General features: G+C 39.2%; 1 protein-coding gene across 1 annotated transcript in view; it reads left to right on the forward strand.

The window, feature by feature from the left end:
• Positions 1–13550: 13550 nt before the first annotated feature.
• si:dkeyp-120h9.1 (Y+L amino acid transporter 2-like) overlaps positions 13551–27326 on the forward strand; it is a 65282-nt gene continuing 51506 nt past the window's right edge. Inside the window, exon 1 of the mRNA XM_061908508.1 lies at positions 13551–13781. The gene's annotated coding sequence lies outside the window, so the exon portion shown is untranslated. The remainder of the gene's footprint in view (positions 13782–27326) is intronic.

Raw genomic sequence — 27326 nt, forward strand, 5'->3', positions numbered from 1 at the left:
GCTGAGGGTGCAGCCCTGGCCTTCAAAATAAAAGCACACACTTACTTCACTTTAATGTGAGGTAAGATGTTGTAGGTTTAGTAGCACGTCTCCCCTATGGTGCGGGTTTGAATCCCTTTGTTTGCATGGGCATGTTGGCGACCAGTCCGAACACAGCTGGGGTAGGCTCCAGCTCAGCCTTCACCCTAAAGAACAACATAAAAGGTGACTGTACATGTTGTTCAAACATCACTCCCGAAAGCTACAAGAGCTGTGCTGGACAATGAAGTGAAGTGAAGTGAATATATATTTATATAGCGCTTTTTCTCTAGTGACTCAAAGCGCTTTACATAGCTGAACCCAATATCAAAGTTACATTCAAACCAGTGTGGGTGGCACTGGGAGCAGGTGGGTAAAGTGTCTTGCCCAAGGACACAACGGCCGTGACTGGGATGACAGAAGCTGGGATCAAACCTGGAACCCTCAAGTTGCTGGCACAGCCACTTTACCAACCGAGCTATACCACCACAAATGAGTTGACAGTCCAGGGCTTATAGCTCATTGGCTTGCACTGCTCGCCTTTACTCTAAACTGGCGTGTACAGAACTGGACTGTGCGCGATGACCAGTGTTACAAATACACGGATGTTTATTATTACATTGTGTACTTAATGAATTGACCTGAGCAACATGGCATTTGTTGAATAGTTATTTTTTCTGGTCGTTATTGCGTCAAATTAAGTTAGATACCAGTGCAGTGGGATGAATAATACTGTGAATTATGGTATCCAATAAGGTATCAGTTCATTTATTTATTTCATTCATAAATCAACATAACATTAAAGTAAAATATGAATGAAAAGGAGCAGAAAGAAGTTAAAAACACATAATATCTGCCTCGTATTTTCACGAATACTACAAATGACTTTCAATGAATACCAAGTAAATACAAGGCTAGTATCGCCAATACTGATCTTGATATTTTTACATCAAACGTCATGATCATTAAATAAGTGAAGTGAATTATAATTATATAGCGCTTTTTCTCTAGTGACTCAAAGCGCTTTACATAGTGAAACCCAATATCTAATTTTTACATTTAAACCAGTGTGGGTGGCACTGGGAACAGGAGGGTAAAGTGTCTTGCCCAAGGACACAACGGCAGTGGCTAGGATGGCAAAAGCGGGGATCGAACCTGCAACCCTCAGGTTGCTGGCAGGGCCACTCTACCAACCGAGCTATACCGCCCAAAGTAATTTTGTGAATTTACATCTAGTTAGATGCTTATGAAAACACAGGAAAAAATGTTCTGGAAATACCTGTACAAATCTTTATATTACTAAATACAACAATCTAAAACAATATATCCGTAAATAAATAAATAATCCCTTATTCAATTTTACTAAACCCATTTGTAGTAAAACGGGGGTGGACGATACTGTGAATCGTAGAATTGATCCAAAACCAAGTAAATGGGTAAGTTTTGCCAATATCAATACATATTAGGGCTGCAAATCTTTGGGTGTCCCACGATTTGATTCAATATCGATTTTTTTTTTTCAATTCAACTCTATTCTTGATTCAAAAACCATTTTTTCCTGATTTAAAAGGATTCTCTTTTCATTCAATAATAGGATTTCAGCAGGATCTACTGTACACCAGTCTGCTGACATGCAAGCAGAGTAGTAGCTTTTTGTAAAAAGCTTTTATTATTCTAAAGGACAATGTTTTATCAACTGATTGCAATAATGTAAATTAGTTTTAACTATTAAACGAACCAAAAATATGACTTATTTTATCTGTATGAAAATATTGGACACAGTGTGTTGTCAAGCTTATGAGATGCGATGCAAGTGTAAGCCACTATGACACTATTGTTCTTTTTTTTTATTTTTACAAATGTCTAATTATAATGTCAATGAGGGATTTTTAATCACTGCTATGCTGAAATTATAACTAATATTGATACTGTTGTTGGTAATATTCATTTTTGTTTTACTACTTTTGGTTTGTTCTGTGTCGTGTTTATGTCTCATCTCAATTGCTCTGTTTATTGCAGTTCTGAGTGTTGCTGGGTCAGGTTTCGTTTTGGAATTGGATTGCATTGTTATGGTATTGCTGTGTATTGTTTTGTTTGATTGATAAAAAATAAATAAATACATTTTTTAAAAATGAATATCGATTCTTTATCGCACAACGTGAGAATCGCGATTCAAATTCGAATCGATTTCTTCCCACACCCCTAATACGTATACATATACCTTTTAAATATCATGAGCATTGAATCATTCTGTAAATTTGCCTCTCGTTTAGGTGTCCTTGGGGACTGCATTGGGCTAAATAAATTTGGCAAAATAAATTTGGCTGGGAGCTGTAAGCACACTGCATGTAAAGTAACAATATATAAATATGTTAACACACGTATATAGCCTACGTCTACATATACTAATATAATATTGTATAAATATATAATATAATGAATATATAAGCAGTATATAAGCAGTATATACATACATACATACTAGTACATATATATAAATATATATATATGTGTGTATATATATAACTACACATCAGGGGTCTACAAACCTTTTGGCTCGGGGGAAGTATTTGGAGCACATACTTGTTTGTCACAAAAAACATTCATAAAATGTGGTTCTTTTATGAATTTATTATGGGTCTACTGAAAATGTGACCAAATCTGCTGGGTCAAAAGTATACATACAGCAACATATATTATCAATTTTGGTGATGTAGAAAAGTTATAATCAAATCAAATTAGCTTCAAGGCATAGCCTCTTAGCCTCATGTGAGTGATTATGATTGACGACACCTGTTGACTTCTCTGAGCCCATTTCAATAGGACTTGTGGGATGCAGTCATTAGACTCGGTTTCAAACGCGACAATGGGAAACTCAAAGGAACTCAGCACAGATCTGAAAAAACAAATCATTGACTTGAACAAGTCAGGAAAGTCACTTGAAGCCATTTCAAAGCAGCTTAAGGTCCCAAGGGAAACTGTGCAGACAAATGTTTGTAAGTATAAAGTGCATGGCACAGTTTTTTCACTGCCACGATCAGGAAGAAAACGCAAGCTATCACCTGCTGCTGAGAGAAAATTGTCCAGGATTATCAAGAGTCAACCGAGAACCACCAAAAAGCAGGTCTGCAATGAATTGGAAGCTGCTGGAACACTGATGTCCGTGTCCACAGTCAAGTGTATTTTGCATCGCCATGGACTGAGAGGCTAACATGCAAGAAGGAAGCCCTTGCTCCAGAAGCATTACCATAAGGCTCGTCTAAAGTTTGCTTCTGATCTCATGGACAAAGATAAGATCTTCTGGAGGAAATTTCCGTAATCAGATGAAACAAAACATTTGCTGTTTGGCCACAATACCCAGATACCTACTGTCAGGAAAGGTGGTGGTAGTATTATGCTCCGGGCCTGTTTTTCTGCCAATGGAACTCCCACTTCCAAAGACATGCACCTGGGGATAGGTTGATTGGCAACTCTAAATCGGCCCTAGTGTGTGAATGTGAGTGTGAATGTTGTCTGTCTATCTGTGTTGGCCCTGCGAGGAGGTGACGACTTCTCCAGGGTGTACAGCGCCTTCCGCCCAATTGTAACTGAGATAGGCACCAGCGCTCCCCGCAACTCAAAGGGAATAAGCGGTACAAAATGGATGGATGGATGGATGGAACTGGTGCTTTACAGAGAGTAAATTGGACAATGAAAAAGGAGGATAACCTCCAAATTATTCAGGACAACCTGAAATCATCAGCCAAGAGGTTGGGTCTTGGGCGCAGTTGGGTGTTCCAACAGGATAATGGCCCCAAACACGCGTCAAAAGTGGTAAATGAATGGCTAAATCAAGCTAGAATTAAGGTGTGTATAAATATATATATATATATATATATGTATATATATATATGTATATATATATATATATATATATATGTATATATATATATGTATATACATATGTATATATGTATATATATATATATGTATATAAATATGTATATGTATATATATGTATGTACTGTATGTATGTATGTGTGTATATATATATATATATATGTGTGTATATATATATACATATATATTTCTGTGTATATATATATATATATGTATATATATATATACAGTATATACAGTATAGACAGTATATATAGCTTCCAAAATGGCGGCGCGTGGTCACTCCGTGATCACGTACGACCGCCAGACACTTCTGGATGTGGACATATCGGGCCGTTTTGGACTGATAGACGCGTGCTTGCTAGACGTGCTAACTAGCATGGGAATAATTCGGCGGCTACGTCCAGCGGCCTGTGAAGCAGGGGAGTATAGTAGCAGCGGGGGCCGTCTACGGAGCAGACACCAGCGGTGTGATCGGAAACGCGGCTGTCGAGCGGGGCTAAAAACAAAGCAGAAGGCTAATCCCCACAGAACACCACTTCCCTCCATCCTGAAGCCGGATTTAAATGGAAGATGCGAGACTACTGGTCTGGGTAAGGAGTCAGTTAAATTAGAACAAGTTTTTTCTGCTTTGAGTGTTTCAGAGTTGGACATGTGTTTTACTGAGGTGGCTAACTATGATGCGTGCAGTTTATCAAAGCAACAAACAAACAATCGAAAAATCCCCGTTACTGAGGTGGCTAACCCTGATGCGTGCAGTTTATCAAAGCAACAATCAAACAATCGGAAAATTCCCGTCGTATCAATTCCTAGATATGGTCGTAATTATACTAAATGCACTGGGCATAATAAACACAATATTATTAATATTGCTACTACGGATAATTTGATCAAAAATTCCCTAAAACAGCCCACTACCTATAATATAGGTTTTTTAAACATAAGATTATTGTCTCCCAAAACGTTGTTAGTTAATGATATTATTAGAGACAACAATCTTAACGTCATCGGTCTCAGCGAAACCTGGCTTAAACCAAACGACTTTTTTGCGCTAAATGAGGCATGTCCTCCCAACTTTACACATGCGCATATTGCCCGTGCTCTTAAAAGGGGGGGTCGCACTAATATACAACGAAAACTTTAACCTTAGTCCTAACATAAATAATAAATATAAATCGTTTGAGGTGCTTACTATGAGGTCTGTCACACAGCTGCCTCTACACCTGGCTGTTATCTACCGCCCCCCAGGGCCCTGTTCGGACTTTATCAATGAATTCTCAGAGTTTGTTGCTGATCTAGTGACACACGCCGATAATATAATCATAATGGGGGACTTTAATATCCATATGAATACCCCATCGGACCCACCGTGCGTAGCGCTCCAGACTATAATTGATAGCTGTGGTCTCACACAAATAATAAATGAACACACGCATCGCAACGGTAATACGATAGACCTAGTGCTTGTCAGGGGTATCACCGTTTCCAAAGTTACGATACTCCCGTTTACTAAAGTATTGTCCGATCATTACCTTATAAAATTCGAGGTTCAGACGCATGTTCGTCAAACTAATAATAATAATAACTGCTATAGCAGCCGCAACATTAATACGGCCACAACGACAACTCTTTCTGACCTACTGCCCTCGGTAATGGCACCATTCCCAAAATATGTGGGCTCTATTGATAACCTCACTAACAACTTTAACGACGCCCTGCGCGAAACCATTGATAACATAGCACCGCTAAAGTTAAAAAAGGCTCCAAAAAAGCGCACCCCGTGGTTTACAGAAGAAACTAGAGCTCAGAAATTATTATGTAGAAAGCTGGAACGCAAATGGCGCACGACTAAACTTGAGGTGCACCATCAAGCATGGAGTGATGGTTTAATAACTTATAAACACATGCTTACCTTAGCTAAAGCTAAATATTATTCAAATCTCATCCACCGTAATAAAAACGATCCTAAATTTTTGTTTAGTACGGTAGCATCGCTAACCCAACAAGGGACCCCTTCCAGTAGCTCCACCCACTCAGCTGATGACTTTATGCAATTCTTTAGTAAGAAAATTGAAGTCATTAGAAAGGAGATTAAAGACAATGCCTCCCAGCTACAACAGGGTTCTATTAACACTGATACGACTGTATATACGGCGGATACTGCCCTCCAAAATAGTTTCTGTCGTTTTGAGGAAATAACATTAGAGGAATTGTTACAACGTGTAAATGGAATAAAACAAACAACATGTTTACTTGACCCTCTTCCTGGGAAACTGATCAAGGAGCTCTTTGTATTATTAGGTCCATCAGTGCTAAATATTATAAACTTATCACTTTCCTCGGGCACTGTTCCCCTAGCATTCAAAAAAGCGGTTATTCATCCTCTTCTTAAAAGACCTAACCTCGATCCTGACCTCATGGTAAACTACCGACCGATATCTCACCTTCCCTTTATTTCAAAAATCCTCGAAAAAATTGTTGCAGAGCAGTTAAATGAACACTTAGCGTCTAACAATCTATGTGAAAACCTTTCAATCCGGTTTCAGGGCAAATCACTCCACGGAGACAGCCCTCGCAAAAATGACTAATGATCCATTGCTAACGATGGATTCTGATGCGTCATCTATGTTGCTGCTCCTCGATCTTAGCGTTGCTTTCTATACTGTCGATCATAATATTTTATTAGAACGTATCAAAACACGAATTGGTATGTCAGACTCAGCCCTGTCTTGGTTTAACTCTTATCTTACTGATAGGATGGAGTGTCCCCCCCATAACAATGTGACCTCGGACTACGTTAAGGTAACGTGTGGAGTTCCCCAGGGTTCGGTCCTTAGCCCTGCACTCTTCAGCATCTAGATGCTGCCGCTAGGTGACATCATACGCAAATACGGTGTTAGCTTTCACTGTTATGCTGATGACACCCAACTCTACATGCCCCTAAAGCTGACCAACACGCCGGATTGTAGTCAGCTGGAGGCGTGTCTTAATGAAATTAAACAATGGATGTCCGCTAACTTTTTGCAACTCAACGCCAAAAAAACGGAAATGCTGATTATCGGTCCTGCTAGACACCGAACTCTATTTAATAATACAACTCTAACATTTGACAACCAAACAATTAAACAAGGCGACACGGTAAAGAGTCTGGGTATTATCTTCGACCCAACTCTCTCCTTTGAGGCACACATTAAAAGCATTACTAAAACGGCCTTCTTTCATCTCCGTAATATCGCTAAAATTCGCTCCATTCTGTCCACTAAAGACGCTGAGATCATTATCCATGCGTTTGTTACGTCTCGCCTTGACTACTGTAACGTATTATTTTCGGGTCTCCCCATGTCTAGCATTAAAAGATTACAGTTGGTACAAAATGCGGCTGCTAGACTTTTGACAAGAACAAGAAAGTTTGATCACATTACGCCTGTATTGGCTCACCTGCACTGGCTTCCTGTGCACTTAAGATGTGACTTTAAGGTTTTACTACTTACGTATAAAATACTACGCGGTCTAGCTCCATCCTATCTTGCCGATTGTATTGTACCATATGTCCCGGCAAGAAATCTGCGTTCAAAGGACTCCGGCTTATTAGTGATTCCCAAAGCCCAAAAAAAGTCTGTGGGCTATAGAGCTTTTTCATTTCGGGCTCCAGTACTCTGGAATGCCCTCCCGGTAAAAGTTCGAGATGCCACCTCAGTAGAAGCATTTAAGTCTCACCTTAAAACTCATTTGTATACTCTAGCCTTTAAATAGACTCCCTTTTTAGACCAGTTGATCTGCCGTTTCTTTTCTTTTTCTTCTATGTCCCACTCTCCCTTCTGGAGGGGGTCCGGTCCAATCCGCTGGCCATGTACTGCTTGCCTGTGTATCGGCTGGGGACATCTCTGCGCTGCTGATCCGCCTCCGCTTGGGATGGTTTCCTGCTGCCTCCGCTGTGAACGGGACTCTCGCTGCTGTGTTGGATCCGCTTTGGACTGGACTCTCGCGACTGTGTTGGATCCATTATGGATTGAACTTTCACAGTATCATGTTAGACCCGCTCAACATCCATTGCTTTCCTCTTCTCCAAGGTTCTCATAGTCATCATTGTCACCGACGTCCCACTGGGTCATTATTGTCACCGATGTCCCACTGGGTGTGAGTTTTCCTTGTCCTTATGTGGGCCTACCGAGGATGTCGTAGTGGTTTGTGCAGCCCTTTGAGACACTAGTGATTTAGGGCTATATAAGTAAACATTGATTGATTGATTGATATATATATATATTGTACAGAATATATTGTGCATTCAACAATCAATACTTTTTTTTAACATGTTTTATTAAGCCATATATATACAAACCCCGTTTCCATGTGAGATGGGAAATTGTGTTACACGTAAATACAAATGTAATACAATGATTTGCAAATCATTTTCAACCCATATTCAATTGAATGCACTACAAAGACAACATATTTGATGTTCAAACTGATAAACATTTTTTGTTGTTGCAAATAATCATTAACTTTAGAATTTGATGCCAGCAACAGGTGACACAGAAGTTGGGAAAGGTGGGAATAAATACTGATAAAATTGAGGAATGCTCATCAAACACTTATTTGGAACATCCCACAGGTGTGCACGCTAATTGGGAACAGGTGGGTGCCATGATTGGGTATAAAAGTACATTACATGAAATGCTCATTAATTCTCAAACAAGAATTGGGCGAGGGTCATCACTTTGTCAACAAATGCGTGAGCAAATTGTTGAACTGTTTAAGAAAAACCTTTCTCAACCAGCTATTGCAAGGAATTTAGGGATTTCACCATCTACGGTCCGTAATATCATCGAAGGGTTCAGAGAATCTGGAGCAATCACTGCACGTAAGCAGCTAAGCCCGTGACCTTCAATCTCTCGGGCTTGACTGCATCAACAAGCGACATAAATGTGTAAAGGATATCACCACATGGGCTCAGGAACACTTCAAAAACCCACTGTCAGTAACTACAGTCGGTCACTACATCTGTAAGTGCTAGTTAAAACTCTCCTATGCAAGGGGACACCGTCAGCTTCGCTGGGCCTGAGCTCATCTAAGATGGACTGATACAAAGTGGAAAAGTGTTCTGTGGTCTGACGAGTCCACATTTCAAATTGTTTTTGGAAACTGTGGACATCATGTCGTCCGGACCAAAGAGGAAAAGAACCATCCAGATTGTTATAGGTGCAAAGTTGAAAAGCCAGCATCTGTGATGGTATGGGGGTGTATTAGTGCCCAAGAAATTGGTAACTTACACATCTGTGAAGGCACCATTAATGCTGAAAGGTCCATACAGGTATTGGAGCAACATATGTTGTCATCCAAGCAACGTTACCATGGACGCTCCTGCTTATTTCAGCAAGGCAATGCCTAGCCACGTGTTACATCAAAGTGGCTTCATAGTAAAAGAGTGCGGGTACTAGACTGGCCTGCCTGTAGTCCAGACCTGTCTCCCATTGAAAATGTGTGGCGCATTATGAAGCCTAAAATACGACAACAGAGACCCCGGACTGTTGAACAACTTAAGCTGTACATCAAGCAAGAATGGGAAAGAATTCCACCTGAGAAGCTTAAAAAATGTGTCTCCTCAGTTCCCAAACGATTACTGAGTGTTGCTAAAAGGAAAGGCCATCCAACATAGTGGTGAACATGCCCTTTCCCAACTACTTTGGCACGTGTTGCAGCCATGAAATTCTAAGTTAATTATTATTTGCAAAAAGAAAATAAAGGTTATGAGTTCGAACATCAAATATCTTGTGAACATACTTTAAAACAGCTTTACTTGTGTACAAGTCTTTGCATGGTCTTGGACCAAAGTACATATCTGACATGTTTGAGCCACATGAACCACCTTGAGCTCAGAGAGCCTCAGGGAGTTGTTTCCTTCTGGTGCCGAGTGTCAGGACAAAATATGCTGAAATTGCGTTTCACTTTTATGCTCCTAAAATCAAGACTAGTATTCCAGTGAAACAGGCCTCAACGTTAGCAATGTTGAAATCCAGCATGAAAACCCTTTAATTTAATTGTGCATATGACAACTGAATGTATATATCTACAGTATTTGATTCATTTTAATTTGAAATAATTGTAATTTTTACGATGATTTTATTTTCTAAATTTAATCTGAAACATGATTTTTGATTGTTATTTTTGCCTTTTTTATTGCGAATTGCCTTGAGTACAAATTTTGCTCTACTAATAAACGTGCTTTACCTTACGCCAACCTCAGGTGTAGTGAAAATTTTAAGGCAAAACCTCTGTATTTTATTATTTATTGCAACTTTGTGTGCTGACTCATTAAGATCGAGTGACTGTGCAATAATGCTGATCACTTTTACGCAGCTGTTTTTAGAACAAACCGATTCAAGTTTGCATATTAATTTTGTACCAAATTGAAGAGGGAAGTTTGTCAAACATGTAAACAGTACAACATGTGGTAAACACATGACATGCACACATAAATACATACACTTTGACACAGCAGAGCGTTGATTGTGATGTAAAGACAATCATTTGTACCAAAATAAATGATGTAGGATTAACATTATAATTAGGAAATGATAAGAGAACAATTAAAGCAAGCTATCGCTTACACACAACAAAGCATAACTGGACAACTCGCCACCACATCACATGGCCATTCGATTAAAAACAAAAACAAAAAAGCCAAATGTTTCATTAGCAAAGTCCAAGAAGCAGCCACTAGATGACATTGTGCAAGCTTTCAAATACATTACTTGTCTCACGATTCAGAAATGTCATATGTGCCATACCACACGTGTTAAAAGATCACGATCTCACACAACACTTGTAGAATAATATGGTTGCTTAAATGTAGTTAGTATAATGGTGTTTTAGAGCAGTGTTTCTCAAATGGGGGTACGCGTACCCCTGGGGGTACTTGAAGGTATGCCAAGGGGTACGTGAGATTTTTTTTAAAATTATTCTAATAATAGCAACAATTCAAAAATCCTTTATAAATATATTTATTGAATAATACTTCAACAAAATATGAATGTAAGTTCATAAACTGGGAAAAGAAATGCAACAATGCAATATTCAGTGTTGACAGCTAGATTTTTTGTGGACATGTTCTATAAATATTGATGTTAAAGATTTATTTTTTTGTGAAGAAAGGTTTCATTCAATCAATCAATCAATGATTATTTTTAGCCCTAAATCACTAGTGTCTCAAAGGGCTGCACAAACCACAACACAAACCACAACGACATCCTCGGTAGAGCCCACATAAGGGCAAGGAAAACTCACACCCAGTGGGACGTCGGTGACAATGATGACTATGAGAAACCTTGGAGAGGACCGCATATGTGGGCAACCCACCCTCTAGGGGACCGAAAGCAATGGATGTCGAGCGGGTCTAACATGATAATTTAGAATTATTTATTATTTATTTAGAATCATTTAGAATTAGGTTAATGAATCCAGATGGAGCTCTATTACAATCCCCAAAGAGGGCACTTTAAAGGCCTACTGAAACCCACTACTACCCACCACGCAGTCTGATAGTTTATATATCAATGATGAAATATTAACATTGCAACACATGCCAATACGGCCTTTTTAGTTTACTAAATTGCAATTTTAAATCTCCCGGGAGTTTCTTGTTGAAAATGTCATGTAATGATGACGTGTACGCAAGACGTCACGGGCTGTTAGGAATATGAGCGCTGCACACACACACAGCTAAAAGTCGTCTGCTTTAACGGCATAATTATACAGTATTTTGGATATCTGTGTTGCTGAATCTTTTGCAATTTGTTCAATTAATATTGGAGAAGTCACAGTAGAAAGATGGAGTTGGGAAGCTTTAGCATTTAGCCACACAAACACACGGTGATTCCTTGTTTAAAATTCCTGGAGGTGAAACTTTCCTATGGATCAGAGCGCGGTCAAGCCAACATAGATCCCTACCGAATGTCAACCAGCAGGCTTCGGTGAGAAAATTGTGGTTAAAAAGTCAGTTCTTACCGGAGAAATGCTGAGCTGGAGCCGTCCATTGCTGCCGTCGACTCCCCTAAAACACTGCGCGTCAAGAAACCCGTGGAGACTATCAGGTACTATTTAACTCACTAAAACACTAGCAACACAATAGAAAGATAAGGGATTTCCCAGAATTAACCTAGTAAATGTGTCTAAAAACATCGGAATCCGTCCCAATGCAATTGCGTTTTTTTTTTAATTTAACTTATTTTTTTCTTCTTTTTTTTCTATTCCGTCGCTATCAATATCCTCAAACACGAATCTTTCATCCTCGCTCAAATTAATGGGGAAATTATCGTTTTCTCGGTCCGAATAGCACTTTTTGTTGGAGGCTCCCATTAAAATCAATGTGAATATGTGAGGAGCCCCCACACGGTTGACGTCATCGTTTGCGACTTCCAGTGAAGGCAGGGCTTTTCTCTTTGCACCGAAAGTTGCCAACTTTATCGTGGATGTTCTCTACTAAATCCTTTCAGCAAAAATATGGCAATATCGCGAAATGATCAAGTATGACACATAGAATGGACCTGCTATCCCCGTTTAAATAAGAACATTTTATTTCAGTAGGCCTTTAAGTTGATGATTACTTCTATGTGTAGAAATCTTTATTTATAATTGAATCATTTGTTTATTTTTCAACAAGTTTTTAGTTCTTTTTATGTTTTTTCCAAATAGTTCAAGAAAGACCACTACAAATAAGCAATATTTTGCACTGTTATGCAATTTAATAAATTAGAAACTGACGACATAGTGCTGTATTTTACTTATTTATGTCTTTTTTTCAACCAAAAGTGCTTTGTTCTGATTAGGGGGTACTTGAATTAAAAAAATGTTCACAGAGAGTACATCACTGAAAAAAGGTTGAGAACCACTGGTCTACTACAGTGGTTCTCATATGGGGGTACGTGTACCCCTGGGGGTACTTAAAGGTATGCCAAGGGGTACATGAGCTCTTTTTTTTAATACAATTCTAAAAATAGAAACAATTTAAAAAATCATTTATGAATATATTTATTGAATAATACTTCAACCAAATATGAGTTTAAGTTCATAAACTGTGGAAAAAAAATGCAACAATGCAATATTCAGTGTTGACAGCTAGATTTTTTTGTTGACATGTTCCATAAATATTGATGTTAAAGATTTCTTTTTTTGTGAAGAAATGTTTAGAATTAAGTTTATGAATCCACATGGGTCTCTATTGCAATCCCCAAAGAGGGCACTTTAAGTTGATGATTACTTCTATGTGTAGAAATCTTTATTTGAAATTGAATCACTTGTTTATTTTTCAACAAGTTTTTTGTTATTTGTATATCTTTTTTTCCAAATAGTTCAAAAAAGACCACTACAAATGAGCAATATTTTGCACTGTTATACAATTTAATAAATCAGAAACTGATGACATAATGCTGTATTTATTTATTTTTTTCAACCAAAAATGCTTTGCTCTGATTAGGGGGTACTTGAATTAAAAAAATGTTCACAGGGGGTACATCACTGAAAAAAGGTTGAGAACCACTGTTTTCGAGCATACTGCATATGGGGGACTAACCTCCTCTACGGCGGATTTGCCTGCGGCGCACCTGAGCGACCGGAGCGCCCATGGCGGAGACCACCACCCAATCACTCCGCAGAAATGTGTGCTTGGTCGTAAACCTTGACAACTACACGGTTATTTAGAGTATTAAAAAGACACGACTCAGCAGTGAACGTTTCAGGTTACATAATAAACCAGTAAAGTGGCCAAAAAAGGGTGTTGCTGAAGGACGTGGAGGAGGAGCTGAGCACAGATGTGAGGCGCAGTTGCAGCTGCGGCTCACTTGAAGACGCCTGCTGCTCATGTGCGACTTCCTGTCTGATGACACGTGGTATGTCTCTTATTGTAATTTCTTTTTTGGAATACGACGCTCTATCCCTCAAACTAACACTACCCGACTTGTTCTATTAGTTGAACTCGGAGAGAATAGCAACGCTTTTACCATTGCGAGGCGCCGGTTAGCATCCACACAGCATCCTTTCCACATTAGCATATTGGCTAGCATAGCCGCCGATAAATGAACACGCTGCACATGAAGTCTTTCAGCATAATGTCAGCCCCTCGTCACCTCTAACCGCCTTTTTCCTTTTCACTATCAACTGCCCTCGCCGCTTATCGCTGTAACTGTAAGCAACCGTCGTTGTTTTAGCGTTTTGCATAAGTGGGCGTGCAATGAGTTAGGTGAAGAAGAATGCGGCTGTCACTGTGCAGCCGCGCGCGGATCACAACCGTCAAGCGGTCGCTACTTTCAGTTTGAAAATGGACTTGCTTTCTCCACAACACTTTATGAAATCAAAAATACATCTACAGTGGGGCAAAAAAGTATTTAGTCAGCCACCGATTGTGCAAGTTCTCCCACTTAAAATGATGACAGAGGTCTGTAATTTTCATCATAGGTACACTTCAACTGTGGGAGACAGAATGTGAAAACAAATCCAGGATTTCACATTGTAGGAATTTTAAAGAATTTATTCGTAAATTATGGTGGAAAATAAGTATTTGGTCAACCATTCAAAGCTCTCATTGATGGAAGGTTTTGGCTCAAAATCTCACGATACATGGCCCCATTCATTCTTTCCTCAACACGGATCAATCGTCCTGTCCCCTTAGAAGAAAAACAGCCCCAAAGCATGATGTTTCCACCCCTTGCTTCACAGTAGGTATGGTGTTCTTGGGATGCAAGTCAGTATTCTTCTTCCTCCAAACACGACAACTTGAGTTTATACCAAAAAGTTCTATATTAGTTTCATCTGACCACATGACATTCTCCCAATCCTGTAATGTATCATCCATGTATCAATTTTGGTATACACTCAACTCGTCGTGTTTGGAGGAAGAAAAATACTGAGTTGCATCCCAAGAACACCATACCTATTGTGAAGCATAGGGGTGGAAACATTATGCTTTGGGGCTGTTTTTCTGCTAAGGGGACAGGACGATTGATTCCGTGTTAAGGAAAGAATGAATAGGGCCATGTATCGTGAGATTTTGAGCCAAAACCTCCTTCCATCAGTGAGAGTTTTGAATGGTTGACCAAATACTTATTTTCCACCATAATTTACAAATAAATTCTTTAAAATTCCTACAATGTGTATTCCTTGAATTTTTTTTCACATTCTGTCTCCCACAGTTGAAGTGCACCTATGATGAAAATTACAGACCTCAGTCATCATTTTAAGTTGGAGAAATTGCACAATCAGTGGCTGACTAAATACATTTTAAATCCTACTGAATAGCTCTTAATCTTCATCCCTTTATGCAATTTCAAATTACCGGTATTGAAATCAGCCTCCTCCATTTTGAAAATGATGACAGGGGAAGTGTCACTCGTGACGTCACGAGTTTGACCAGGCGGTAATACTAAGCATGCGCTAATTATTTTGGGAAGCGAGTTTGACCCGGCAGTAATTCAAGGCAGGCGCATACTATATGCCTTGCGGCAATTCAAGGAAATACTGTATGTCTGGAGCCGCAAAAAAATAAAAGCCATGTTACATACAGGTAGTGTGTCATGAGATATAAATTGAATTAAGAGGATCTAAAGGAAACCAAATGAGCTCAAATATACCTACAAATGAGGCATGATGATGCAATGTGTACATATAGCTAGCCTAAATAGCATGTTAGCATCGATTAGCTTGCAGTCATGCAGTGACCAATTATGTCTGATTATCACTCCACACAAGTCAATAACATCAACAAAACTCACGTTTCTGCATTCATGCACAATGTTGAAAGTTTGTTAGACAAAATGAGACAAAATAAGAAGTGGCATAAAACATGTCTTAGAAAGTCGGAGAAAGTTAGACATGTAAATAAACTACGGTGAGTTCAAGGACTGCCAAAATTAGTAGGACAAAATGGCGCTCGCCAAATACTCGAATCTGTGAAGCATGTTTAATAAAAACAGTGTGCTTAAATACTCGAATCTGTGAAGCATGTTTAATAAAAACAGTGTGCTTTATAACAATTAGGGAAGTTTGTGTCATGTTTGTCCTCCTACAGAAAACGTATTAAAACAAAAAATATATTTTTTATATTTTTTTCCCCTCATTTTTTTCTATTTTTCATACATTTTTAAAAAAGCTCCAGAGAACCGCGTGTTGCCGACCCCCGCACTAGACACACCAATAAGCTTGTTTATAGATGTACATTAAAACTCCTCATAGTAAGTTGCCATTTGTTATATTTGCTATAGCTTTGTGACATGATACAATGCACATTAATGAACATATAAAATATAAATGTGACAGATTGTAGCCAAAGGCTGATTTCCATCTGCATCTCATTGCAAAGAAACAAGCCCAGGGCTCTCACTAATTCAGCGTTATAGTGAGTTGTATTTTTAATGCACTTATTTTGCTGTATTTGTACTTATTTTTGCTGTACTTTTATCTGGCACAAGTGGAAAGCCAGTCCCCGGAAATAATGCCTACATTTAACCGGTCTGTGGTGCAAAAAAGGTTGGGGACCACTGCTTTAGATGACATTAACAAGCATTAACTTTGATGTCCAGAGCCACTAAAATATTTAATGTGGAGAAATCGCATATTATTAGCTAATCACAAGTCTGCGTTTTAAGGCAGCCAGCAGTTAACGCTGCCAATTTATTTTGCCGTGACCAACAAAGCGACTTCTGCTATCACCAAGAGGCCACCGCAACTGGCAGCTGCTGTTACCACTTCAAAAAAATATATGTTTTTGTCTATACAGACAGTTGTAAACTTTTGACAATATATAACATCTATCTACAGTAGGACATTGGCATTAAATGTTTTAAATTAGCATTAAAAGGCAAAACATATTGAATTATATTTGCTTTTATCTGCAGAAACCTTGCATAAAGAGTATACATCAATAATATTTAACTCAGTTGTTTTGGTAGCCATATTTCAAGAAAGTTAAGGACAGCACAAGACATTAAAACAACATTGAGAATTTGTTGAATTAGGTGTTGACGTTGAGCAACTCAAACCTAACGTTGAAACAACATACTTTTGACAACGTTTATTCAATGTCAGGTTGTGATGTGGATTTGACCGTTTGAATTTGGTAATTTCCCAACCAACAACGTGGATCCAACGTTAAACATTAATGTTGTCTCAATTTACAAATGCAACTACTTTGCAACATTGTTTCAAAGTCAGTTTTATAGTACTTGTATGTATCATCAACGTTGTATCAATGTCTGCTGCGAAAGGACCGGACTTCAATATTAATCTCATGTTATTATATGCCTAAGAACCAGCGTCCTCTACAGTGGACATTTGATTATGGTGTATTTATTTTGTCAGTTACAGGAGCTGTTTTTAAGGACCTACTGCAAAAAAGCTAGGCAAAGCTAATTTCTTTGACAGTGCTGTAGTGTTTTTCATTAATCTGTTGCAAAAAATGTGAGTCCCACAAGTGTTTTGAGCTGAACTCAAATAACCCAAATGATGAAAAAGAGAAGACCCAATCTAAAACCTTGAGGAACATCGCAATAATAACTAAATAGGTTGAACATAACTACTGACTGCATCTGAAGTAAACAAGCTACCAGAGGTGGGACCAAGTCATAAGTAAGTCTCAAGTGTTTGCCCTCAAGTATCGAGTCAAGTCCCGAGTCAAGTCCAAAGTCAAGACTGGAAAGTCTCAAGTCAAGTCACAAGTCCTGCATTTTGAGTTTTGAGTCCTTTCAAGTCCTTTTAACCACAGACTAATATATTTACACTGATTGGTACGACTTGGCCCTGCGATGAGGTGGCGACTTGTCCAGGGTGTACGCCGCCTTCCGCCCGTTTGTAGCTGAGATAGGCGCCAGCGCCCCCCGCGACCCCAAAAGGGAGTAAGCGGTAGAAAATGGATGGATGGATGGTATGCTTTTAAAACGCTGTATTTATTAAAACAACATTTGAAATTGCAGGAAAAAAAATAGTGCTGACATTGCACTTTATAATTGCACTATTAACCAGTCATTTTAAACATTTAACTCATTCCTTTACAGAATAAACACATCCGAACAAACAAGTGCAACTGTACTTATGTGCACAAAAGTATTAACATTGTATTTACATGGCATATTGCATTGTAACTAGTTCCACAGCAGTTTCTATCCTGTTCTTACCTTATGTGTTGATGTGTGCGTACACATGAAAAACATAAATACATGAACATAATGAAGAGAGTTGTACTTTTTAGATGTCAGGGCCCTATGCAATATGTACACATTCTTAATATAGTATACATTATAACTGACCTTTATTTGACTCTTCCTTTTTGTGGGTGGCTAAAATACTGACCGCCATCTAACGTTATGTTACTGTGTGTGATACATTGACTAACGTGACGTTATGTATAGGTACTTCATGCAACCCTGCTTAAAAAAAAAATCACTTGACAACAAGTATGAATAAGGTAGCAAACTGCAGTGGAGGCAACAGATTGCCGTGTTTGCAATGACGTTATAACCATAGACATCTTATAAGTAGACACAGCATTGGCTACTGTGACGCAAGAAATTCGGCCGCCATCTTGAAGTGGTGCTGAGGAGCCGGCGAGCAGCCTCAACTGACAGTTGGCAGGTAGAAAACAAAGATGCCGGACTGGTGTTCAGCGTTTTCCTGCTCAAATGAGCGGACTGTTGAAAATAGGAATCAGGGCATTACTTTTCACAAGTAAAATTTAACATTAACGTACTGTTGGTTGTATTTTGTGAAAATAATATTACCACAGTACTGAAAGAGTAGCCGCTAGCAAACAAGAGTATGATAATAGAATTGCTCGTCAATGAAATTAATTAAATGAAAAAATGTCACACTTGAATAACATAAAATTGAACTAAATGATGAAGCTAAAGATTGTAAAACAGAATTTGGTTTTATTCTGAATCCAGTGAAACAGATTGGTAGTTTTAGCTGATATAAAGAATTTCAGGTGTTTATACATATTTATGTTTAAGTATTTGGCAGACTCTTTCATCCAAGGCAACATACATAAAAAATAAATGCATATAAAACAATCACTGTAAACATCATTTAAGGGAAGGATGTAATACAAAATATCAATACAAAGTGTCAAGACAGAATAAACTATGCTGCTGCAACAACAGAGATACAATCTATAGATCCCTAAGATATATATATATATATATATAAATATACAGTATATAATGTATTCATACATTGTTTATGTAGGATATACGCATTTATATATAACCTAATCATATTGTTTCTTGAACTTAAAAATAGTTGACCGTTTTTTTTCCCCCCTTCTCTTGTTTTATAGTCCCAGTTTTGATCTCAGACGTCTGGTCACTTATAGCATACAAGAATATTCTATTACTGTTAAGCAACCTATGAATAATAAAACACGCCAAAACATGTGTTCTTTATCATAGCTACACGTATGAAAAAAAAAAACGTGTGAAAATCAGTGGTATTCAGTGAGGTAAGATTAATTAAATGCGCTGACAGTTCATTGCTCCTGCCAAATAAATTGCACTCAGTGGAGCGAATCACCACTCCAAGATTGTGGCCTCTCGTCAGCGGCAGTGGGCAGTAGTGGTCGATGCTGCGTCTACTTATAAGATGTCTATGGTTATAATGTTAGCAGTGAATTTACCACCTCACTGATTTAATTCTACTTTAAAGATACGGAGCGCTCCTGAAAAACTTTTTAATCTTTGGGTTTTGGGGAAAGTAGCAAGTCTTGTCAAATCAAAAGGCTCAAGTCCAAGTGAAGTCACAAGTCATTGATGTTAAAGTCCAAGTCGAGTTGCAAGTCTCTTTACATTTTGTCAAGTCGAGTGTAAAGTCATCAAATTCATGACTCGATTCTGACTCAAGTCCAAGTCATGTGACTCAAGTCCACACCTCTGAAAGCTACAGCAACACCTTAGTTACCTAAATCACATTACCAAAAATGTGTAATTCCCAGAAAGCAGACAACTTAAGTGAATTGGAGAATGCTTCAGTAGGGCTGAGCGATATATCGATATACAAGATATATCGCGGGTTTGTCTCTGTGCGATATATAAAATGACTATATCATGATATTTGAGTATACGTTCTCATGCAGTCGCTTTTAGCTACAGGCTCTTCTCGCTCTTTCCTGTCTCTCCTCACAGACAGCAATTACACATACGTCACATACTGTCACCTCATACGTCACATACGTATATGCCCTTGCGGAGGAGAGAGGTAGCAGCATGGGTAACGTTAGCTGTGATGCTAGCAGAGCTGTGCAAGTGGTATTACAAGAAAAAGAAGTAGTTCCCAAGAAAAACAGCAGGGGGTCCATCGTCTGGCGGTGGTTTTTGCTTCAAGTGGGAATATGTCGAACAGACAACCGTAATAAGTCAAGCATGCGGAAAAACTATAAAAAGTAGCATTATGTAGCATCATTTGAAAAGTCACCCGCTATAAAAAGTAGCATTATGTAGCATCATTTGAAAAGTCACCCGCTATAAAAAGTAGCATTTTGTAGCATAATTTGAAAAGTCACCCGCTAGAGAATGAAGAGTGCATACTCCGCATTTCTACATCTATGTTCGGTGCCACACGCCCACACCATCAAAATGTCGAGGCAAACATTTCCAGATCAACATCGTATGAAAAAAATACTTAACAACAGAATTTAATAACGTCCGCAGTAACCTACCACATGACGAAGGACGAACACTATTTAATTTCGTATTATGCAGCTCATTTTTATTTGACACTTAAAATGTCTATGACAATCATTCACTTTCTGTTTTGAACCTTTGTGCCATTTGCTTAATAACTGTTTAATAAACACAGTTTTGGTCAATTGACTTAGTTATAATTTCCCTCTCTGCATGAAAGTTTAAAATAACCATATATTACCGAAGTATGAACATGAATGTTTTAATGTATACACATAGAATCATCATACTGGTGTGATTATATGTATCAAGTGTTAATTCAAGGCTAAGGGAAAATATCGAGATCTATATCGTGTATTGCGATATGGCCTAAAAATATCGAGATATTAAAAAAAGGCCAAAATTGGACACCAATTTTCTATGTTTACGAGTAAGATTAAAATGTCAACGCAAAAATCTGAAAATGTGTACATTCCTTCATACAACAGGAGCACTCTAGAGCAGTGGTTCTCAAATGGGGGTACGCATACCCCTCGGAGTACTTGAAGGTATGCCAAGGGGTACGTGAGATTTTAAAAAAATATTCTAAAAATAGCAACAATTCAAAAATCCTTTATAAATATATTTATTGAATATTACTTCAGCAAAATATGAATGTAAGTTCATAAACTGTGAAAAGATATGCAACAATGCAATATTCAGTGTTGACAGCTAGATTTTTCTGTGGACATGTAGTTTGTTTTTTTGTGAAGAAATGTTTAGAATTTAGTTTGTGAATCCAGATGGATCTCTATTACAATCGCCAAAGAGGGCACTTTAAGTTGATGATTACTTCTATGTGAAGAAATCTTTATTTATAATTGAATCACTAGTTTATTTTTCAACAAGTTTTGTATTATTTTATCTTTTTTTGCAAATAGTTCAAGAAAGACCACTAAAAATGAACAATATTTTGCACTGTTATACAATTTTATAAATCAGAAACTGATGACATAGTGCTGTATTTTACTTCTTTATCTCTTTTTTTCAACCAAAAATGCTTTGCTCTAATTAGGGGGTACACCTGGGGATAGGTTGATTGGCAACACTAAATTGGCCCTAGTGTGTGAATGTGAGTGTGAATGTTGTCTGTCTATCTGTGTTGGCCCTGCGATGAGGTGGCGACTTGTCCAGGGTGTACCCCGCCTTCCGCCCGATTGTAGCTGAGATAGGCGCCAGCGCCCCCCGCGACCCCAAAAGGGAATAAGCGGTAGAAAATGGATGGATGGATGGATTAAAAAAATGTTCACAGGGGGTACTTCACTGAAAAAAGGTTGAGAACCACTAATTTTAGGAATTTTCTGCAAAGATGTTTGTCTCCCAAGTTTTGAACTAAACCCCAGGGCTGATATTGTGTCATTCCTTGGGCGGATCTGGCCCTCGGGCTGCCAGCTGAATAGCGTTGCTGTACATATCTAAACGTCATACAAGGGATCTCCAACCTTTTTTGTCTCCCTAGAGCAGTGGTTCTCAACCTTTTTTCAGTGACGTACCCCCTGTGAATTTTTTTTTAAATTCAAGTACCCTCTAATCAGAGCAAAGCATTTTTGGTTGAAAAAAAGAGATAAAGAAGTAAAATACAGCACTATGTCATCAGTTTCTGATTTATTAAATTGTTTAACAGAGCAAAATATTGTTCATTTGTAGTGGTCTTTCTTGAACTATTTGGGAAAAATATATAAAAATAACTAGTGATTCAATTTTAAATAAAGATTTCTACTTATAGAAGTAATCATCAACTTAAAGTGCCCTCTTTGGGGATTGTAATAGAGATCCATCTGGATTCATGAACTTCATTTTAAACATTTCTTCACAAAAAAATAAATCTTTAACATCAATATTTATGGAACATTTCCACAAAAAATCTATCTGTCAACACTGAAAATTGCATTGTTGCATTTCTTTTCACACTTTATGAACTTACATTCATATTTTGTTGAAGTATTATTCAATAAATATATTTATAAAGGATTTTTGAATTGTTGCTATTTTTAGAATATTTTTTGAAAAATCTCAAGTACCCTTTGGCATACCTTCAAGTACCCCCAGGGGTACACGTACCCCCATTTGAGAACCACTGCCCTAGAGCTATGTTTAAAAAAAAATCAAAAAGCCAGTCATTTTTGTAACCTTCATTTGTTGGCGTATTTCAACCCAAACAAAGGTAACAAGCTTGTTTTGCCAAAATGTTTGTATCCATAACTCACGTTTTGTAATAAAAAAAATCAACAAAAAATGGCTTGCATCTTGTAGTTTAAAATATGCATATTTTTGTAGTTAAATAAAAAAAAAAAAACACAATTAGAACCAATTCATCTATCCATTTTCTACTGCTTGTCCCTCTCGGAGGGGTGCTGGGGCCTATCTCAGCTGCATTCGGGTGGAAGGCAGTGTATACCCTGGACAAGTCGCCACCTTATTGCAGTGGCAACCCAGATAGACAGCTATGTGAGCTACTCAAAATCCCCTGGTGAGCCACCCCTGTCATACGAGCATTAAAAATAAGTTAAAGCGTCTCTTTGTCCCCGGTTCAAATTAGCTTTTTCCCCTAAACAAAAAATACTAGAACACCACCACTACCTAGCATATCTTACTAATGGTGGTTTAAATAGCAGTTTGTGGGGGGAAAATCTATATATTTCACAAATACAAATAAAACCGCATTAGTATTAAATGAAAGACGTCTCTTGTTGCTCATGGCTTTCTAATAAACATGTACAGTACATGTCTGTAGCACGTTCGCGGGCGCGCACGCACGCACACACACACGCTTGCTTTGCTTATGGTTGTCCATCGAGTTTGTTGGTGGCTGAATAGCCCTATCTCGATACACAAACCCTACTGCAAGAAGGGCATGTAAAAATGGTGGTGGTGGTAGAAACGGCAACCGTAGGTGTATTCCTCCTGTGTCTTCTCTCCTGCCCCCTGGCTGTCCTATCCTCCTCCAGTAGGCGGGTGGCATCCTGGCACAGCTGACGCCAGGTGTTACGATCAGCAGCCACTCCGTCCAGGGCCTTAGGTCTGATTTTACACTTCCTTAGTGCAGTCTCTAGTTGGTCTTTATATCGTTTCTTCTGCCCTCCAGCAGAGCGACGACCATGGTGTATCTCGCCTTATAACACTTTGCGAGGCAGGCGGTCTGAGGGCATCCTTACTACGTAGCCCAGCCATCGTAGTTGGTGCAGGGTGATCATCAATCAATCAATCAATGTTTACTTATATAGCCCTAAATCACTAGTGTCTCAAAGGGCTGCACAAACCACCACAACATCCTCGGTAGGCCCACATAAGGGCAAGGAAAACTCACACCCAGTGGGACATCGGTGACAATAATGACCCAGTGGGACGTCTGTGACAATAATGACTATGAGAACCTTAGAGAGGAGGAAAGCAATGGATGTCGAGCGGGTCTAACATGATACTGTGAAAGTTCAATCCACAATGGATCCAACACAGTCGCGAGAGTCCAGTCCAAAGCGGATCCAACACAGCAGCGAGAGTCCCGTTCACAGCGGAGCCAGCAGGAAACCATCCCAAGCGGAGGCGGATCAGCAGCGCAGAGATGTCCCCAGCCGATACACAGGCAAGCAGTACATGGCCACCGGATCGGACAGGACCCCCTCCACAGGGGAGAGTGGGACATAGAAGAAAAAGAAAAGAAACAGCAGATCAACTGGTCTAAAAAGGGAGTCTATTTAAAGGCTAGAGTATACAAATGAGTTTTAAGGTGAGACTTCCAAGATGGCGGCGCCCGGACGGGCTGCGTCCTCGCGGAGCTCCTGCTAAAGATGAAACATTTGGCAGAAATACCGGACAATTCCACAGACTTTATGGCTGGCTCACATCGTGGTCACTCCGTGATCACGTACGACCGCCAGACACTTCTGGATGTGGACATATCGGGCCGTTTTGGACTGATAGACGCGTGCGTGCTAAACATGCTAACTAGCATGGGAATACGTCGGCGGCTACATCCAGCGGCCTGTGAAGCAGGGGAGTCTAGTAGCAGCGGGGGCCGTCTACGGAGCAGACGCCAGCGGTGTGATCGGAAACGCGGATGTCGAGCGGGGCTAAAAACAAAGCAGAAGGCTAATCCCCACAGAACACCACTTCCCTCCATCCTGCAACCAGATTTAAATGGAAAATGCGAGACTACTGGTCTGGGTAAGGAGTCAGTTAAATTAGAACACGTTTTTTCTGCTTTGAGTGTTTCAGAGTTGGACATGTGTGTTACTGAGGTGGGCAACTATGATGCGTGCAGTTTATCAAAGCAACAAACAAACAATCGGAAAATCCCCGTTACTGAGGTGGCTAACCATGATGCGTGCAGTTTATCAAAGCAACAAACAAACAATCGGAAAATTCCTGTCGTATCAATTCCTAGATATGGTCGTAACTATACTAAATGCACTGGGCATAATAAACACAACATTATTAATATTGCTACTACGGATAATTTGATCAAAAACTCCCTAAAACAGCCCACTACCTATAATATAGGTTTTTTAAACACAAGATCATTGTCTCCCAAAACGTTATTAGTTAATGATATTATCAGAGACAACAATCTTAACGTCATCGGTCTCAGCGAAACCTGGCTTAAACCAAACGACTTTTTTGCGCTAAATGAGGCATGTCCTCCTAACTTTACACATGCGCATATTGCCCGTCCGCTTAAAAGGGGTGGGGGGGTCGCACTAATATACAACGAAAACTTTAACCTTAGTCCTAACATAAATAATAAATATAAATCGTTTGAGGTGCTTACTATGAAGTCTGTCACACCGCTGCCTCTACACCTGGCTGTTATCTACCGCCCCCCAGGGCCCTATTCGGACTTTATCAATGAATTCTCGGAGTTCGTTGCTGATCTAGTTACACACGCCGATAATATAATCATAATGGGGGACTTTAATATCCATATGAATACCCCATCGGACCCACCGTGCGTAGCGCTCCAGACTGTAATTGATAGCTGTGGTCTCACACAAATAATAAATGAACCCACGCATCGCAACGGTAATACGATAGACCTAGTGCTTGTCAGGGGTATCACCGTCTCCAAAGTTACGATACTCCCGTATACTAAAGTATTGTCCGATCATTACCTTATAAAATTCGAGGTTCAGACGCATGTTCGTCAAACTAATAATAATAATAACTGCTATAGCAGCCGCAACATTAATACGGCCACAACGACAACTCTTGCTGACCTACTGCCCTCGGTTATGGCACCATTCCCAAAGTATGTGGGCTCTATTGATAACCTCACTAACAACTTTAACGACGCCCTGCGCGAAACCATTGATAACATAGCACCGCTAAAGTTAAAAAAGGCTCCAAAAAAGCGCACCCCGTGGTTTACAGAAGAAACTAGAGCTCAGAAATTATTATGTAGAAAGCTGGAACGCAAATGGCGCACGACTAAACTTGAGGTGCACCATCAAGCATGGAGTGATGGTTTAATAACTTATAAACGCATGCTTACCTTAGCTAAAGCTAAATATTACTCAAATCTCATCCACCGTAATAAAAACGATCCTAAATTTTTGTTAAGTACGGTAGCATCGCTAACCCAACAAGGGACCCCTTCCAGTAGCTCAACCCACTCAGCTGATGACTTTATGCAATTCTTTAGTAAGAAAATTGAAGTCATTAGAAAGGAGATTAAAGACAATGCGTCCCAGCTACAACGGGGTTCTATTAACCTCGCAAAAATGACTAATGATCTATTGCTAACGATGGATTCTGATGCGTCATCTATGTTGCTGCTCCTCGATCTTAGCGCTGCTTTCGATACCGTCGATCATAATATTTTATTAGAACGTATCAAAACACGAATTGGTATGTCAGACTTAGCCCTGTCTTGGTTTAACTCTTATCTTACTGATAGGATGCAGTGTGTCTCCCATAACAATGTGACCTCGGACTACGTTAAGGTAACGTGTGGAGTTCCCCAGGGTTCGGTCCTTGGCCCTGCACTCTTCAGCATCTACATGCTGCCGCTAGGTGACATCATACGCAAATACGGTGTTAGCTTTCACTGTTATGCTGATGACACCCAACTCTACATGCCCCTAAAGCTGACCAACACGCCGGATTGTAGTCAGCTGGAGGCGTGTCTTAATGAAATTAAACAATGGATGTCCGCTAACTTTTTGCAACTCAACGCCAAAAAAACGGAAATGCTGATTATCGGTCCTGCTAGACACCGAACTCTATTTAATAATACAACTCTAATATTTGACAACCAAACAATTAAACAAGGCGACACGGTAAAGAATCTGGGTATTATCTTCGACCCAACTCTCTCCTTTGAGGCACACATTAAAAGCGTTACTAAAACGGCCTTCTTTCATCTCCGTAATATCGCTAAAATTCGCTCCATTCTGTCCACTAAAGACGCTGAGATCATTATCCATGCGTTTGTTACGTCTCGCCTCGACTACTGTAACGTATTATTTTCGGGTCTCCCCATGTCTAGCATTAAAAGATTACAGTTGGTACAAAATGCGGCTGCTAGACTTTTGACAAGAACAAGAACGTTTGATCACATTACGCCTGTACTGGCTCACCTGCACTGGCTTCCTGTGCACTTAAGATGTGACTTTAAGGTTTTACTACTTACGTATAAAATACTACACGGTCTAGCTCCATCCTATCTTGCCGATTGTATTGTACCATATGTCCCGGCAAGAAATCTGCGTTCAAAGGACTCTGGCTTGTTAGTGA

The sequence above is a fragment of the Nerophis ophidion genome, linkage group LG08 (assembly GCF_033978795.1).
Source record: "Nerophis ophidion isolate RoL-2023_Sa linkage group LG08, RoL_Noph_v1.0, whole genome shotgun sequence".
Lineage (NCBI taxonomy): Eukaryota > Metazoa > Chordata > Actinopteri > Syngnathiformes > Syngnathidae > Nerophis > Nerophis ophidion.